Source organism: Pteronotus mesoamericanus, unplaced genomic scaffold (genome assembly GCF_021234165.1).
Source record: "Pteronotus mesoamericanus isolate MK-2021 breed Mesoamerican mustached bat unplaced genomic scaffold, CSHL_Meso_final contig_94, whole genome shotgun sequence".
NCBI classification, from domain to species: Eukaryota; Metazoa; Chordata; class Mammalia; order Chiroptera; family Mormoopidae; genus Pteronotus; species Pteronotus mesoamericanus.
Window position 1 is genome coordinate 7,507,259 of NW_026555285.1, and position 17,691 is coordinate 7,524,949.

Here is a 17,691-nt window from a genome sequence, read left to right on the forward strand (position 1 = left end):
CAGTGGGTCTGATGTAGTGGCTGCTGGCCTGGGAAATCTGAATGGCACCATCTCCCGTGGTCACCGTGGGAGGGCACGCCTAATCTCTGCTTCTGCAGGGATCCTGACGAGACTGGAAAGGAAGGGCAGGCCGCTGCTGAAGGGGCTGTGACAGGGAGGCGTTTCAGGATAGGTGGACCACTCAGCTCCTGAGTTCACTGCCGCTGAACCCAGGTCGCAGAGTGGTTAGAAGGCGTGAGGGTGTCCTCTGTGCCTGGCCACCAGCTCTCTGCTGAAGACTGGAGCTCCAGGTGCCACTGAAGCGGGACTCCAACTCCACTGCTCAGGCCACTGAATGGGTAGGCACAACCACTGAGTGGTCTCAACATGTTCTTCCCCAGGTTCTGAAACAGGAAATGGAAATAAGGTTGATGGAAAATAAACAGTTTCTAAAAGGTAAGAAAAAAAGGAGATGAAGAAGCGGTGCAGCCACTAGCCAAAGAATGCCAGCAACCACCAGGAGGTAGAAGAGGTGGGAACAGGTTCTCTAGAGCCTCTGGAGGGAGTGTGACACCTTGAATTTGTCCCAGTGATGCTGCTTCTGGACTCCAGGCCTGCATAACTGTGAGAGAAGCAATTTCTTTTGTCTGAAGTCACCAAATGTGTGGTAATTTGTTTTAGCAGCAATAGGAAACTAATACCTACATACATATACCCTTAAATATAATTACATCGGTGGTGATTGATAAAACTGGGAAATGTAGTCAATGATGACTGGAGGGGCCACTACAGAGGACACAGCTCAGGCAGGCCTTTCTGCCAGTGAACATTTCAGTAGAACCTGTGAGCTTGGAGCAGGGCCAATGCAGATAGGGACCAGTGGCTGGCACTCAGTGGCTTGCACATAGACAGCAGGGCTGCATGGGTAGGGGAAACAAATGAAAAGCCAGAGAGATTGAAGCAAGGCAGACCAGGGCCAAGGGTTATGAGATGTTGTCAGAGAGACTGGCTGGAGCCACTTCGTGTAAGGTTTGTTGGTCAGAGTAAGGCACATGGATTTTAGAGGGAAATAATCTGATCTGCTTTACACTAGATAGAGATCTCTGTGTAAAGTATGAGTTGTAATGCACAAGGGGGAAAAAGAGGAGAAACAGTGAGAAGGCTAGGGTAGGACAGCAGTGGCTCAGAGCGGAGATGCTGGCAGCTCCATTCTGCTCTAGAGACCTTCTCTTCTGGGCACCCCGGTTTCAGCGGTGTGACCACTGTGCCCCAGAGCCCTATGACAATAAGCTGGGTGATCCTTTCCACATTTTCCTCTCCCACCCCCTCCCCACCCCCTGTCATCACATAAGAACAGGTGGCCCCTGATTCCATGACATCACAACCCACCTTTTTCTTTCTAGTGCCATTGTCCTACTTTTGCTCAGGGCTCATTGTGTTTTGCCCACATGGATAGGCTAGAGCACATGGTTTACCCTGGGTCTTCCACTTGTTAGCTGGATGACCCTGGACAAGCTACTTAACTTCTCTGCTCCTTAGTTTCATTATCTGCAAAATGGTGAAAACAGTAGTGTGATAGCAAGTGCAAAGTGTTTAAAACTGTGAATGTCATTGTAAATCTTACCTGACATCATCTTCTTCATCACCACTATCATCATCATCATCATCATCATCATCATCATCATCCTAACTGGTTCCCTCTTCCTGTTCTTTCCTCCACCAGCTTGTCCTACACAGCTTTATGGGATTAATCTTCCTAAAATGCCGCTTTGATCAGATCACTCCTCTCAAATTCCTTTAGCAACTGCAGGAGGTTTGAACTCCACAGCCTGGCTTTCAGCCCCTTGTACTTACCCAGTCTTCCCACCTCCCTAATTATTTCCTACCCCACAGCCAATGGTAACCCTCCTGAACACAAGCTGACTGGATTTACTTTCTCATTAAAGTGCCTTGCACTTTTCTGCCTGCACCTGCCTCCCCGCAAGCTTCCCCCAGGGTACAGCCTCTGGTGCTTGCCTACAGCTCAGCTTGCCAGTCTTTGAAAACTTCAAAGCTTTCCCAGCACTTCTTTGGAGCTCTTACCCTTATCTCCCCTAAATAATCTCCTTTATCAACATATCTATATTGGGGTGAACTATCTGCCTGCTCTTAACAGAAGAAGATCTGCATCAAAGCAGACTAATGTGAGACATTAGTGACCAGGCCTGGTGCCATGTCTTCCTCTGCAACAAAGAGCACCTCCTGGTGGCCTTATAAAGGCAACAGACAGGAAGGGTGGGCCAGTGAGGTGCTGCTGTCCCTAAGAGGCAGGGTCCAAAGCAGGCAAATTGGAAATCTACCCTTTTCCCCATGTAGGATTCTAGGATTGGGCTGTGCAGTCCCTAAGGAATACCTATACTTGCTTTGCTCGTAGCAACTTAAGAGGGGACCAGCAAGGTGGTCAGCCCACCCATAGCATTCCCTGGGCCACAGTCAGGAGTCCTCAGCCCATCCTGACCTGCAGCTATGACAATAGAGCAGGAAGCATGATCGCATGGGCAGACAGAGCTCTAGGTCACAGGATTCTAGAAGAAACCATTTAGGAAGGCAGAACATTTTCCCAGTGCAGCTGTGGGGTCCCTGCACTAAGATCTGAGGTGATAGCTAGAGGGTGGATGACTAGAGGGAAGAGATGTAAGGCCAGAAGTGGGGGTATGTGAGAGGACAACCGACTTATGCAGGCCTGAGTCTGAAAGGTATGGGAGAAGGGAATGTTTACCTAGAATTTCAACTCTAATCCTCCCTGCAAACTTGGAAATGCTCTCTGGAGATTATGTGTTGCAGTTCTTTGTCTTGCCTCATTGCTGGGAACAGTCTCACTTGCCCCTTCTATCCAATACACGTACACGTTTACATGGAGGGAAGATTTCTACTCCAAGATCACAAAGAAGTATTGGAACGCATATTTTGGTCCCTGTTCTCACGCTCCCCTCACTCTTCCCAGGCAAGGAAGAGTTGACCTGATTGGTAAATCCACAGAGGAAGAGATTCCTGGGATTTCATTCCACATACCCATGAGAAGGGGTGCTTGGCCTTAAAGGTGGGGAAGAGACTCAGCCTCTCTCTTGCTCTCACAGTCCATCTGTGCTCAGGCTGATGTGTTCCCAGGCTCTGTGGGGTGGGATTGTAGGAGGCAAATCACAAACCAGACAGGCCTGCTATTGGGAGGCCCAGCCAGGTGTCTGCCCTCTGAGTTCCTTCTCCTCCATCTGTGACTCAATGAGGAGGTCAGGCTGGACTTCACTGGGGGCCTCATAACTCTAATTCTGGGGGAGGTAGTAGGAAGGTACATACAGGAGTCCCCCTTTGTTCCTGGGGAGTATGCTCCAAGACCCCCCATGGATGCCTGACACCACAGATAGTACTGAACTTTCACCTTTTCACTTAAAGGAAGCACTTTACAGCTTCTTTTTGGCATGTCTGAATTGTCAGCATCACTACTCTTGTGTCTTGGGCTTCAGGGCCATTTTAAAGTAAAACAAGGGTCACTTAAACACAAGCACTGCAATACTAAGTGACTAACATGCAGGAAGCATATGCAACATGGATGTGCTGGACAAAGGGATGACTCATCTCTGCCATGATGAAGAGGGATGGTAAGAGTTCATCATGACACGATAGTGCCCAATTTAAAATTTATGAGTTGTTTATTTCTGGAATTTTTCATTTCATATATTTGAACTGAAGTTGATGGCAGGTAGCTGAAAGCCTTAGAAAGCAAAACCACGGATAAGGGAGGACCACTGTGTGTCCTCCATAAGTGATTGCAGTATGGGTCCTCCTCAGTCCTCACCTCTGCTGGTTCTAGTTCAGGCCTGAACAACACACATGCAATTGCCCCTCTCAATGGAGTATCTGCTAAGTTGCTACAGAGAAAGGTACATTAAATTGACGATCTGAGATTCTGCCTTGGGGCATTAACTTCAGTCAATTATTGAAGTTACTGCCAGTTTTGAAATAGTGTTTGCTTTAAATCTCTGATAATATAAACCTCACAGGCAAGAAGAGTCCCTCAGCAGCCATTCCAGCTGCAGTGAGAAACCAAAAAAGAGGCTGAGAAGTTAAATGGTGGTTAAGATCAGGGTCTGTCATTTGACTAATACAACAATCATCTTAAACATCCAGAGAGGAGATGAAGAATTTTGTTTTGTTTCATTCATGTTGCAGAGAGAGGTCACTGATTTGGGCTTCAAATTATAGCAAAAATAGTTCAATTTATACAAATCATAAATGAGGTTATATATTGTTGTTATGAGTAAAATATACACACCAATCTAACCAGACATTTCTCCCTTGTTAATTCTTATATTTGTTTGTAGTTAATATACCATTAAGACCTAAACTCCTAAAATTTGTTCATTAAACCAACATATACTACCATGTATTGTGCTCTGTGTTGGCTCCAGGGGACCTTCGGAGCCTCCAGTCCCCTGAGTGAGATTAGACATGCTCACACGTAAATGCAACTGCAATCCTGCTATGAGGACCATAAGAGGGTGTGTTCATTTGCTACAGCTACAGAAACAAAGCAGCAAAAGTTGGGGGACTTAAAACAACAGAAATGTATTTTCTTATAATTCTGGAGGCTGAAAGTCCAAAATCAAGGTGGCCATGGATTCTTGCGGCTCTAAGGGAGGATCCTTCTTTTTCTCTCTCTAGTTTCTCTTTGTGTGTGCATCACTGCAGCCTCTGCCTTTATCACCACTTGGTGTCCTCCATGTGTGTTTCTGTGTTGTGTAGCCCTCTTCTTTTAAGGACACCAGTCACATTGGATTAGAGGCCCACCCTACTCCAGTATGATCTCATCTGAACTGACTACATGTGCAATGACCCCATTTCCAAATAAGATTGTATCTGAGGTATGGGAGTTAGGATTTCAATATATCTTTTGGGAGCTGTGTATATTGGGGCCAATTCAACCCATAACACAGGGAATCTTTAAAACTTGATACCATCTTGCGAACAAGAGCAAAGCATTAAGGTTTAACTCTTACTCTGTGTGTAAACTCAAGACATGAATATAATCTGACTTATCTGGCCAAGGGATTAGCACTTGACACTGGTCCCATTCAGTCATTAGTCCTCTGAGTGTTGGGGCAGCCCTACCAGGAACACTCAGAGTCACTGGTGTCTAACTGCTGGGGAACATGAGCCTCTCTTCTCTCTCTTCTTTATGTTCCAAGGCATCTTATTACAAGCCCTAAAATGTACTCTTAGGCATTATTCAACCAGTTCTAACCAGGGGACCTTGAACAAGTTCAATTTCAACAGCTGCCAATTGTCTATGTATATTGAACAAAGACTTTCTGTGAGCAGACTTTGTCAGGGGACTGTAGGACAGAGATTTCCTATGTGAATTGAAAGGCCACCTGGTCAGCATGCAGGAAGATAACTCAGGCTTACCTACTAGTTTTCTAGGTGAAGCCCACTCTTAGTCTCTGATCTGTAGAGCTTTCCTTGAAAGAGAATGATTCATGAGATCAGAAAAGAGAAATGCCCTTTGCAAACTCTGAATAACTAACAATGGGTTATTATGATGACTTTCATTTTCCATAGCATCTAGAACAGTGCTGTCAATATTCCTGAGTGAATACTCCAGTTGAAATTCCTCCCAGGGAGCTCGCAGATGGCTAAGGTAGGCCTAAGCCATGCGGATTCCCGCGGTACAGATGGACAAGATCTATACTCCCCTTGGCTGCTCTTCACCTCACTCCCAGGCCAGCCTGAAGCCAAAGCAGTAGAGCAAGTGGGGAGGAGATGGAAGTTTTACACATTCTTTTCCTGCAAGTTTCTAAACCAGTCTGGCCTGAGCTAGAGGAAGGTGAGAAATTTTAACAGGAAAAATAGAGGTAACAGTTTTGGAGTTCTTTAATATCTCATCATAGAAAGGTACATTATCACATGGAAGTAACCAGAAAAGCTATGCACTCTACCCTGGACATCGTCCAAGGGCTGGGAAGAACTGAAACACAATGGTAAGTAAAATTAAGTGACTTTCTGTTGGTACGCCACTGTGTGAGCAGAAATATGTATTGTAACAAGAGGATTGTGATGGAACTAGGAAAAAGTTCTTTACTGAAGGGTTAGGTATAGCTTAAAAAAACATTGCCATGAGGAAGAAATAGCAGTTCTAAATGGATTTCATTTAACCACTGAGTTCTATCATGGAAAGAAAGACTTACCGTCCTGAGCCTGTGAGGAGGTAATGGTAAAGGGGCTTTCTGTGGAGAAGCTCCCTCCCTGTCTCCTTCTTGTCTCCTGCTCACTGCTCTCCAGGTTGTCCCCACACGGTATCCCCTTCTAAATTTCCCAGTCCCTACCCCTCCCCAATTCTACCTCAGAAAACTCCATCACTCTTCAAGGGAGTTTCAACCCCTTGGTTTCTTTGTTGCAAACTTGAGTAGCCAGGGTTCAGCTAGATCCTAAAGGAGATGCTCAGCTCAGTCCTGTTGACATAATAAAGGGAGGCTGGGTTTCTCTCCCTAAAAATGAGGGAGAAGGTGGATCTTGGACGTGCAGCTGGAGCATCAGCTGGGAGCTTTCTGGGAAGGAAGATCTTTGGGTCTCATATAAACCTACTGAACCAAAATCTGCACTTTCACAAGATCCTGTGGGGGATTCATGCTCACATTAGTATTTGAGAAGCAAAACTTAAAAAAAAAATGTTGAAATATGGTTTAGTGTAGACCTTGGATGATGTCCATAACAGGAGAGGAGTAGCAGGCAGACACCACTTCCTACATCCCATATGTTGAGTGCAAGCCATGTGTATTCAAACTAGTTTTGCCCCTCTGGGTCATTCTCTGAGTCACAACTTCTTCCTCTCTCTTTTTTTTTTCAATTTCTAAGGTTTCTGTAATGATGTGCCCTTACTTATCTTTGGCAAAGTTCATGGCTGCACCTGATATGTAACCAATTCCTTGGAAGAGCTAACAGCTCACATTATCTAAGAGCAGCATACTATTCTATTCTCTACTCTCAAAATGTACTATCTACTCTCTACTCTTAAAATCCACTCTCTAGCAAGGTACTCAAATGTCACTTGGTCAGCTGCCTCCTTAGCTCAGGCCTTCAGAAATAGTAGGCTGTGAGATAAAAAAGTTTCGGGCACAGTTGCTACTCCTGAAGCAGTAGAAACTTAAAATCTCTTTTTAAAAAGTTAATTATTATTTAAGACCTTTATTGACAGGTGCTTGCAGTTTGTTGACTTTTAAAAAATCGAGTTGTACACTTTTATTACAAGTTAAAAATTAGGTTCTTAAAAGTCTCAACTCAACCAGATATGGAATAATTAAAAACCTTTAGAGCCCTGCCCTGAGGATGGATGGTGCCCCACCATATGGTGCTTAAGACAGACTGCTGATACAGAGTAGCAGCCACAGATAGTATATCCCTGGCTAAAGGGGGTAAAGAGTGGACTACAGTCAGTTGAGGAGAGTCTGCAGACTGAGGCTTTGGAGAGAGAACTGAGAGAGTAGCTGGCAGATTGTCAGTGCTGTGGCATCACCCATATGGCAGCAGCCATCTTGCTCAGGCAGTACACTCCCCTGAGCAGCAGCAGGTGAGAGGACACAATAGCCCTGCTCCCAGGAAGGACTCTGCTCTGCCCTGTATTGCCTAAGCCTGACTTCTGAGTGCAGAGTAATTAAAATAACAGCTGAAGGAGACAGCCACAGACAGCAGATTACTGGAAGCTTTGAACAGCCTGCCTAAGATCAGATGGGGTCAATATCTAACATCATCAGAAGCAGATCAGGAAGGAAAAAACAATGAGAGCCAACATAAACAGCATAAAAGGCATCCAAAGAGTAGCAGGTTCAGGACGTCAAGGAGACTGCGCCACTGAATCTCACAGGTCTCCTACCATAGAAGTTCACACCACAAAGCCAAGAAGTCAAAACAAATCAATTTAAGGACCAGAAGCAAAAAAGAAGAATCTCACAAATAATGGGAAGACAAAGACACAATCCCTAGTTGAAGGGAAAAGAGGAACCCCCACAAAGAGTACTAAATGAAATAGAGGCAAGTCAACTGTCAGATATTGAGTTCAAAACAACCGTTCTAAGGAAGCTCAATGAGCTCAAAGAAAATTACAAAAAACTACAGGGAAATTATGAAGAACTTACTACAAACTATATCAGCATGAAAAAGGACACAGAAACTATCAACAAGAGGCAAGAGGAAATGAAGAACACCATTTCTGAATTGCGAATGCAGTAGAAGGAATCAAAAGCAGGCTAGATGAAGCAGAGGATCGAACCAGCGAGTTGGAGAACAGGGTAGCAAAAAGCCCCCAGAAAGAGCAAGAAATAAAGACTCAAAAAGAATGAAGAGGCATTCAGGGAAATGCAGGACAACATGAAACATAATAATATCCATATAATAGGGATACCAGAAGGAGAAGAAGTGGAGGAAAGGATACGGGACATGTTTGAAAAAGTAATGATGGAAAACTTCCGTAATTTGAAGAAAGAAAAAGTCACACAAGTCCAGGAAGTACAGAGGGTCCCATTCAAGAGGAACCCCATGAGACCCACTCCAAGACACATCATCATTAAAATGGCAAATAGCAAAGACAAACAGAGAATCTTAAAGGCAGCAAGTGAGAAACAGGTAGTAACATACAAGGGACCTCCAAATACAGCTAGCAGCTGATTTCTCAACAGAAACCCTACAAGACAGAAGGGAATGGCAAGAAATATCCCAAGTAAAGAAAAGCAAAGGCCTGCCACCAAGATTACTCTACCTAAGGAAGCTCTCCATTAAAATGGAAGGAGAAATAAGGAGTTTCCCAGACAAAAGAAGGCTAAAAGGATACAACTCTACCAAACCAGCACTGCAAGATATGCTAAAGGGACTGCTTTAAGAAGATGAAGAAAAACAGTGGAGAGGAACACAAATACAGAGGGAAAAAATAAGTAAATACTTATCAATAACTTTAAATGTAAATGGATTAAATGCTCCAATCAAAAGACATAATATAGCTGAATGGATAAGAAAAGATAACCTGCATATATGCTGCCTACAAGAGTCCCACCTCAGAAAAAAGAATTTACACAGGCTGAAAATAAAGGGATGGAAAAAAATATTCCAAGCAAATGGACAGGGGGAAAAAAAGTAGAGACAGGAATACTTATATCAGACAAAATAGATTTCAAAACAAAGGCCATAAAAAGGACAATTCATAATACTGAAAGAATCCATCAAGACGACATGAACATTGTAAACCTATATGTACCCAACGTAGGAACACCCAAATATATAAGGAAAATCTTGGAGGACTTCAAGAAATATATAGATAGCAACACAGTAATAGTAGGGGATTTTAACACCCCACTGTCAACAATGGAGAGATCTCTCAAACAAAGCATTTCAAGGATATTGTGGAACTGAACAATGTACTAGATCAAATTGATTTAACTGATATACATAGAACCTTTCATCCCAAAGAAGCAAAATACACATTCTTTTCAAATGCACATGAAACATTTTCAAAAATAGACCACATAACAGTACACAAAACAAGCCTTAACAAATTCAAGAAAATTGAAATCATATCAAACATTTTCTTAAACTACAAGGGTTTGAAACTAGAAACCAGCCTGAAGGAAAAAACTCAAAAACATTCAAACTCATGGAGACTGAATATCAATGGATGGGTCAATAATGAAATCAAAGAAGAAATCCAAAAGTTTCTGGAAACAAATGAAAATGAACACACAACAGTCCAAAACCTATGGGACACAGCAAAGGCAGTCCTAAGGGGGGAGTTCATAGCAACACAGGCTTACCTAAAAAGGATAGAAACATTTCAAATAAACGACCTAACCCTACACCTTCAAGAACTGGAAAAACAACAAACAAAGCCCAGAGCAATTAGAAGGAAGGAAATAATCAAGATGAGAGCAGAACTAAATGACATAGAGACTAAAAGAACAATTCAAAGGAACAATCAATCCAGGAGCTGATTCTTTGAAAAGATAAACAAAATTGATTAGCATTTAAGCAGACTCATCAAGAAAAAAAGAGAGAGGATCCAAATAAATAATATCAGAAATGAAAGAAGAGAAATTACAATTGATTCCACAGATGTACAAAGGATAGTAAGAAATTACCATGAACATTTATATGCCAAGAAATTTGAAAACCTGGGTGAAATGGACAAATTTCTAGAAAAGTATAACCTTCTACCACTGAATGAAGAAGAAGCAGAAAGCCTGAACAAACCGATAACAGCTGGTGAAAATTGAAGCAGTAATCAAAAAACTCCTGGCACACAAAAGCCCTAAACCGAACAGTTTCACATGAGAATTTTACAAAACATTTAAAGAAAAGTTAACCCTTGTCCTTCTCAGACTACTCCAAAACATCCAAGAGGAGGAAAGACTCACAGACTCTTTCATGAGGCCAGCATCACCCTACTCCCAAAACCAGATAAAGCCCCTACAAAGAAAGAAAACGACAGGCCGATTTCGCTGATGAACACAGACGCTAAAACCCTCAACAAAATATTGGCAAACCGCATCCAGCAACACATTAAAAAGATCATCCATTATGATCAAGTGGGATTCATCCTGGGGAAGCAAGAATGGTTCAACATTCACAAATCAATAAACGTAATACATCACATAAACAAAAGAGAAGACAAAATCCACATGATTGTATCAATAGATTCAGAAAAAGCATTTGATAAGGTACAGCATCCATTTATGATCAAAGCACTCAACAAAGTGGGAGTAAAGGGGGCATACCTCAACCTAATAAAGACCATATTCTAAAAACCTACAGCCAGCATCATACTCAATGGGCAAAAACTAAAAGCTTTCCCACTAAGATCGGGAACAAGACAAGGTTGTCCACTTTCACCACTTCCATGCAACATAGCATTGGAAGTCCTAGCTACTCAATCAGACAAGAAAGAAATAAAAGGCATCCAAAATGGGAAAGAAGGAAGTACAACTGTCATTGTTTGCAGATGACATCATAGTGTACACAGAAAACCCTATGGACTCCACCAAAAACGATTAAATTAAATTAAAAAATTAATTTGGCAAAAGGAAGGGATACAAAATCAATATTCAGAAATCAAAGGCATTTTTGTACAACAACAATGAAATATCAGAAATCAGAAAAATTATCCCATTTGCTATAGCAACAAGAAAAATAAAGTACCCAGGAATAAACCTAACCAAGTAGGTAAAAGGCCTATTTGTAGAAAACTACACAACATTGAAGAAATTAAGGAAGACACAAATAAATGGAAGTATATACCGTGTTCATGGATTGGAAAAATTAACATCATCAAAATGTCCATACTACCCAAAGCAATTTATAGATTCAATGCAATTCCTATTAAAATACCAATGATGTATTTCACAGATATAGAACAAAGATTTCAAAAATTTATATGAAACCATAAATTACCCTGAATAGCCTCAGCAATTTTGAGAAAAAAGAACAAAGTAGGGGGGATCACAATCCCTGACATCAAACTATATTACAAGACAACTGTAATCAAAACAGCCTGCTGCTGGGATAAAAACACATAGATCAATGGAACAGAATGGAGAGCCCAGACATAAACCCATGTCTCTATATTCAATTAATATTTGACAAAGGGGTCAGAAGAATAAAATGGAGCAAAAATAGCCTCTTCAACAAATGGTGTTGGGAAAGCTGGGCAGCTACATGCAAAAAATTGAAATTTGACCACCAACTTACACCGTACATAAAAATAAACTCAGGATGGATAAAAGACTGAAATGTAAGTCATGCCACCATAAAAGTCCTAGAGGAGAAAATAGGCAGGAAACTCTCAGATATCCCATGCAGCAATATTTTCACCAATGTATGTCCCCTAGAGCAAGGGACATAAATGGAAGAATAAACAAATGGGACGTCATCAAAATAAGAAGCTTTTGCATGGTTAAAGAAAACATTAGCAAAATGAAAAGGGAACTAACTGTATATGAAAATATATTTGCTAATGATACCTCAGACAAGGGTCTGATCTCCAAAATATATAAAGAGCTCACATGACTCCACTCCAGGCAGACAAACAATCCAAGTTAAAAAATGAGCAAAGGGTCTGAACAGACACTTCTCCACGGAAGACATGCACAGGGCCCAGAGACATACGAAAGGATGCTCATCATCACTAGCCATCAGAGAAATGCAAATTAAAACCACAATAAGATACCACTTCACACTGGTCAGAATGGCCATCATAAACAAATCAACAAACAAGTGCTGGTGAGGTTGTAGAGAAAAGGGAACCCTGGTACACTGTTGGTGAGAATGCAGACTGGTGCAGCCACTGTGAAAAACAGTGCGGAATTTCCTCAAAAAGCTAAAAATGGAACTGCCTTTTGACCCAGCAATTCCATTGCTGAGATTATACCCTAAGAATCCCAAAACACCATTTCCAAACAACCTATGCACCCCAATGTTCATAGCAGCACAATTTACAATAGCCAAGTGCTACAAGCAACCTAAGTGCTCATCAATAAATGAATGGATCAAAAAACTATGGTACATTTACACAATGGAATACTACGCAGCAGAAAGAAAGAAAGAGCTACTACCCTTCGCGACAGCATGGATGGAACTGGAGAGCATTATGCTAAGTGAAATAAGCCAGAGGGTGAAAGACAAATATCATATGATCTCACTTGTAAGTGGAAACTAATCAACAAAACAAACAAACAAGAAAATATAACTGGCAACACTGAAGGAAAAAACAAACTGACAATAACGAGAGGGGAGGGAGAGGGGGTAATGGGGAAAAGAAGGAGAAGGGTCAAGTGAAGGAATATGTGTAAAGGACCCATGGACAAAGCCCAAATGAGGAAGGATTGAGGGTGGGAGGTGAGGGTGGGTGAGGCTGGGGAAAGTGGTGGCAGGAAAATGGAGAAGAATGTATTTGAACAATGAAAAAAAACCCAAAACTTAAAGGTGTAAAACAAACAAAAACAAAACAAAAATAAGTTTGTCATTACCAAAAAGAAATGCCTAAAAACAATAAAAGAAAATAATAAAAAAAAAAATAGGGAACACTCCATGCTGCATAAATAATGCAGATAGTTCTAGTTATCTGGTTAATGGCCAAAAAGCAAGCTTTTAAGATGCTTAGCTGCAATCTTGTGTTCATTTTCTTATTGCTGGAATTTCATATTCGTTTCTCGTAGGACGACTCACCTGGATGACGGCAGAGACGGTAAGCCGGCCTTTGCTCAGCCCCACCCTGCTCGGCCTCAGGAGCTGACAAATTCACAGCTGCTGGATTGACTGCTTTTGTCTCTGCCATCTTGTGAGTTTAGAGTTTCTGGGCATCTGTGTTTGCCCATGATTGAAGTTTCAGAGGTACCAACTTGAGGTGGTTGCTGGCCTTCGGTCTCACCTCCTTGATTTTCCTTGTCTTCTTCATTGCTGTCCTCTCTAGGTTGTCTTTGGCGAGGAGGGCCCCTGCGGAATCGTGGTCTGCAACCCCGATACACATTCTGCCTCACTGGTCGGCCCTGCTCTCCTCGCCCCTGGTTGTCAGCACCTCTACCACTTCCGCCTGCACAGGAGGGTTGCAGTACTGGGGTCGAGGACCACAGGGTTTTTCTGCAAGCAGTAAGTTTTAAATCGTCACCTGTGATCGGGCGGGTGCTGTTGGCCCTGGCCTTTGGGGATGCTCTCCGGTGCCGCATTCTTTCCCCCACTCTCACTCTTCTGGTAGTTCTGCTGGGAACTGTGTGGAGGACCCCTGTGATGTGGTAGCGTCTAGAATAGCCACCCGTCTGCTGCGTATTCACTGCCTTGCACAGGAACTCCACCAGGGCCAGCAACAGTTACGGCCTCCGCACGCTTTTCTCCTTCAACATCAGACTGCAGTCCCTCCATCTCCTCTGTGAAGGTACTTCCTGAGATCGTTCTGCTTTATGACAGTCTGGTGAACATCTTCTTCGGTTTCATTCCAGTTGACGAAACCGTATCTGTTTCTTACACTGAATCATTTTACTGTTCCCAAAACCTTTGTTGCAATGACCTTGTCCTCACTGGCAGGCACCACAGATGTGAGGCCACCAGGGTCCCTGCTGCCTGCGCCGGTGTGATGCCGGCTCCGGGCGGTGGCGGTTCTGAGGGTGGGGCGGCCTCGGACACTCGCCTGGCCGCTCCTGGTTTCGGCGAAGGTGACTGGGGAGAGCTGCGCAGCCGCGCTCCTCCCGGGCAGGGTGTGGCGGTGACTAGCCAGCAGGCTGCAGTCGCCGCTGCTCAGGGCTCTCTGGGGTCTGTTCAAAACCTAAAATCTTAAAGTTTCTTTCACATTCCTTAAAGAATGACTTTCACAGAATCTGACTTGTTTGGGGTGGAGGTGGACAGACCTTTGGAGGAAAGTGTGACATTCTCCCAAATTCAAAATGTGTCAAAATATAAATCTCTAACTTTAATTTTTGGAGGGACCCCCTCACCCCAGTAATTATCTATAAAACTCTCACAGTAGGAATTGAGCACTGTTCTCCATTTCTTCTCAGCATATTTTAACACTTTATTTTAAAATGCTCAACTTTGTTAGGGCCTCCTCCCTAGCAACATGTAGTATTAAATCGACAGTATCAGCAATCCAAACTCCAAATGCCTATTTGGGATGTGCAAAAAATACATGAAAACCTACTCTAGGATAGATCACACACAAGAAACGCTTGAATAATCCACATTCTCATTCTCAAGATGGTCTGTAACAAAATGTAGGCCCAGGTAGAGCAAGCTCATTTTTCAAACCCAAATTGTAATTCAGGTCCCAGAAGTGTATTCATTTGCATGAAATATTCCTTTGAAGAAGATCCTCCCAGGTGAGGAATTTTAAGTGTGCTTCCCTCAACAGGGGTGGCAGACAAATGGCATTGGCTGGTCAAGTATTACATTTCTTGCAACCAGGATATTCCAAATGGTTTCGTATTCCATGGGGTCAATAAGCAGCCAGGCTCATTTACATAAAGCTGTCTTACCCTCACCAATGCTCACACAGACCATTTCTTGAGTTTCTCCCAAGGCAGAGACTTAAAAAGTACTGACATCTCTGAAATGTGTACAGTAGCAAAGACAATAAAAAGATGGAGATAGAGAGACAAAGTTGTTTCGTGCAGTTCAGGCTTTCTTCTTGTGCAGAAGAAATACAGACCAAAATTTGTCAGCAAGAACAAGCTCCAATCTCTGTCACAGTCATCGTCAGCCCAGACAGGGCCTACAAGAAAAACAGCCGGTGTGAGATGAATTAACATGGCAGGCAGTCACTGTTAGTCATAAAACCCCTTGGAGGACCTTACAACCTGCAGAAGAACACAAAGATCGAAAACGTTTAAATGCTGTAATCTCCATTTATAGACTTCCTTAGTGCCTGAGTTTCGGGTGGCTGGGCTTGCAGTCCATGCAACCCTCTCAGCCGGCGCCTGTCCGTGAGCTTTGACTATCAGCTCCACAGCCTTTTCTACCCTGAGGGCCAGAGTACATATGGGCTCATATGTTTCTCTTTATACTTATATTTCCTTCTGGAAACAGAATCATGGGAAGTTGTGTCTGTCTACTTCCTGGAAGGTTTTGTGAGAACATGTGCTCTTTTCAAAAATAGGGTGACATTTTCTAAGAAGTTTTATGAGAAGGTAGGATCAGAACCAATCTGTCATCCTCTTCATTGGTGTCTCCTAGCTCCTTCTCTTGGTATTCAATCCCTATATCACTGTGACTGAAAATATATTGGCCTTAAGATCCTAAGTCCCAGAAGTTAAGTCTTCTATTGGGTTTGCTTCCCCCAAATCCTTGCATCAAATCACAGAGAATAATTGAAAAGATCGGCTTGGGCTTCTGCAAATATAACCATTTTAGCAATCATGTTTGTCCAATCAATTAATTATGAAAGAAACTTCTATCAGTGTTGTTATTGAACAGCGGTGCACTCAGTGAAAAAAGGCAAATATAAAACTCAGTGGAAAAAAAATAAGAATGTAGAAGACCAGCAGTGACAATAAAACACACCCACGTGACAGCATCCCTGGAGGTCCCTAAGCAAATGAGAAAGGAAATTAGAAATAAGAATATCCAATAGTAGATATTCATTGAGAATGTACAATATGCCAAGCAGTATTCTAGGTTGTGTGGGTAGAGGGGGATATACTTCTTTAAAAAAGACTTTGACACAGACTGCTGACCTTGAGGACCTCAGGGATAAATCAGGACACAGAAAGGTGAGTGCTTTTTACAGCACAGTGAGGGAGGTTCTACAACACAGTTGAGCAGAGAGAGGTGCCTGATCTTTCTGAGAGCAACCAGAGACAGTTTGTCAGATGATGTTTATCAATTAGGAGTTTGAAAGGATGGGCCAGCCAGCCAAACAGCTATGTCTGCCACACAACCAGCTCTTTGAGCGGACAGTAGTGGCACGTGTTGTGCTGACCTGGGTGTGAACAGCTTGGTAGGCTGTGTATTCCTGTGTAAGTAGCCCCAGTGAGTCTCCATTTTTGAATCTGAAAAATAAGAGAGTAATATTTATCTCATAAAATTCTTGTAAGGATAATACCCCATCTCATACATACAAAATACTACAGTGCTCAGCACATTTTTGGCTTTCAATGCAACTTCTATTAGTTTTTCTATTTTGTTCTTTGGTTCTTAAACTGAATGATGAACCACATTTAAGAGAGAGTCCCAAAGGAAATAAGACTATTGTTTTTACCCCTTCAACTTTGCACTTAAAAAGAATGTAATGCAGCCCCCCAAGGTATTGCATTAGTGAAAGGACAGAACTTGCTGGTTTTCCTTCTGAACCCTCAAACTTAGAGGGATATTTGAAGAGTCATCCCATGCAAGGAAAGGCTGCTGACAGCATCCCATTTCAGCATGCCTGCTTGGTGTATGAACAGCCTGCTTGCATAAGCAATAGTGGCTCAAGGTAGCTGGTTGTAAACAAGCCCACCCTGCACATCACAACTGCAGAGGCAGATTTGGAGAATGGCGGCTGACCCTGGCCGAGGCAGCTGAGGGCCTGGCTGTTCTCACAAAGAACTCTCGGACTGGAGCCATCGGCGCGCTGGGCCAGTACCCAAGGATGGCTGAGAAATGAGCTCCCTCAGGGCAGAGTTGCTCAGGTTGGGTAGCGTGACAGGAGGCGGGCTCTTCCCTGGAGTCCACAGCATAAGAAAGTGGCATTTATTTAACACCACATACTAGGGTTGCCAGACTTTGAAAATACTCGATGTTCAGTTAAATGTGTACTTCATATAAACAATGGATCTTTTAATGGATATTCCAAATATTTTATAGGCCATACTTATAATAAAAAAATTGTCTATTGTTTATCTGAAATTCAACCCTGTACTTAATTTTTCAAATATTTCATGGGACGTACTTATACTGAAAAACTATCCTTTATTTATCTGAACTCCAAATTTAACTGGTCTCCTGTATTTTACACCTGGCAAAGCTACCACATACACATATATGTACACACACACACACACACACACACACACACACACGCATAAAGGAAACAGAAATAATTCTGTCTGCTATAATCCTGCCATCCAAAGTAGAGAATCACCTTCCGGAAAAGTCAAAACTTCTCAGCCTGCTATGCCAGGACTTCCACAATTTTTGCCAGCCCTTTTCCTATTCTTCCCCAATAGAGTCATCGTA

General features: G+C 42.7%; 1 pseudogene; it reads right to left on the minus strand.

Annotated features, from left to right (window-relative positions):
- Positions 1-194: 194 nt before the first annotated feature.
- On the minus strand, positions 195-17,079 carry LOC129081022 (Y-box-binding protein 1-like; annotated as a pseudogene).
- Between the last annotated feature and the right edge of the window lie 612 nt (positions 17,080-17,691).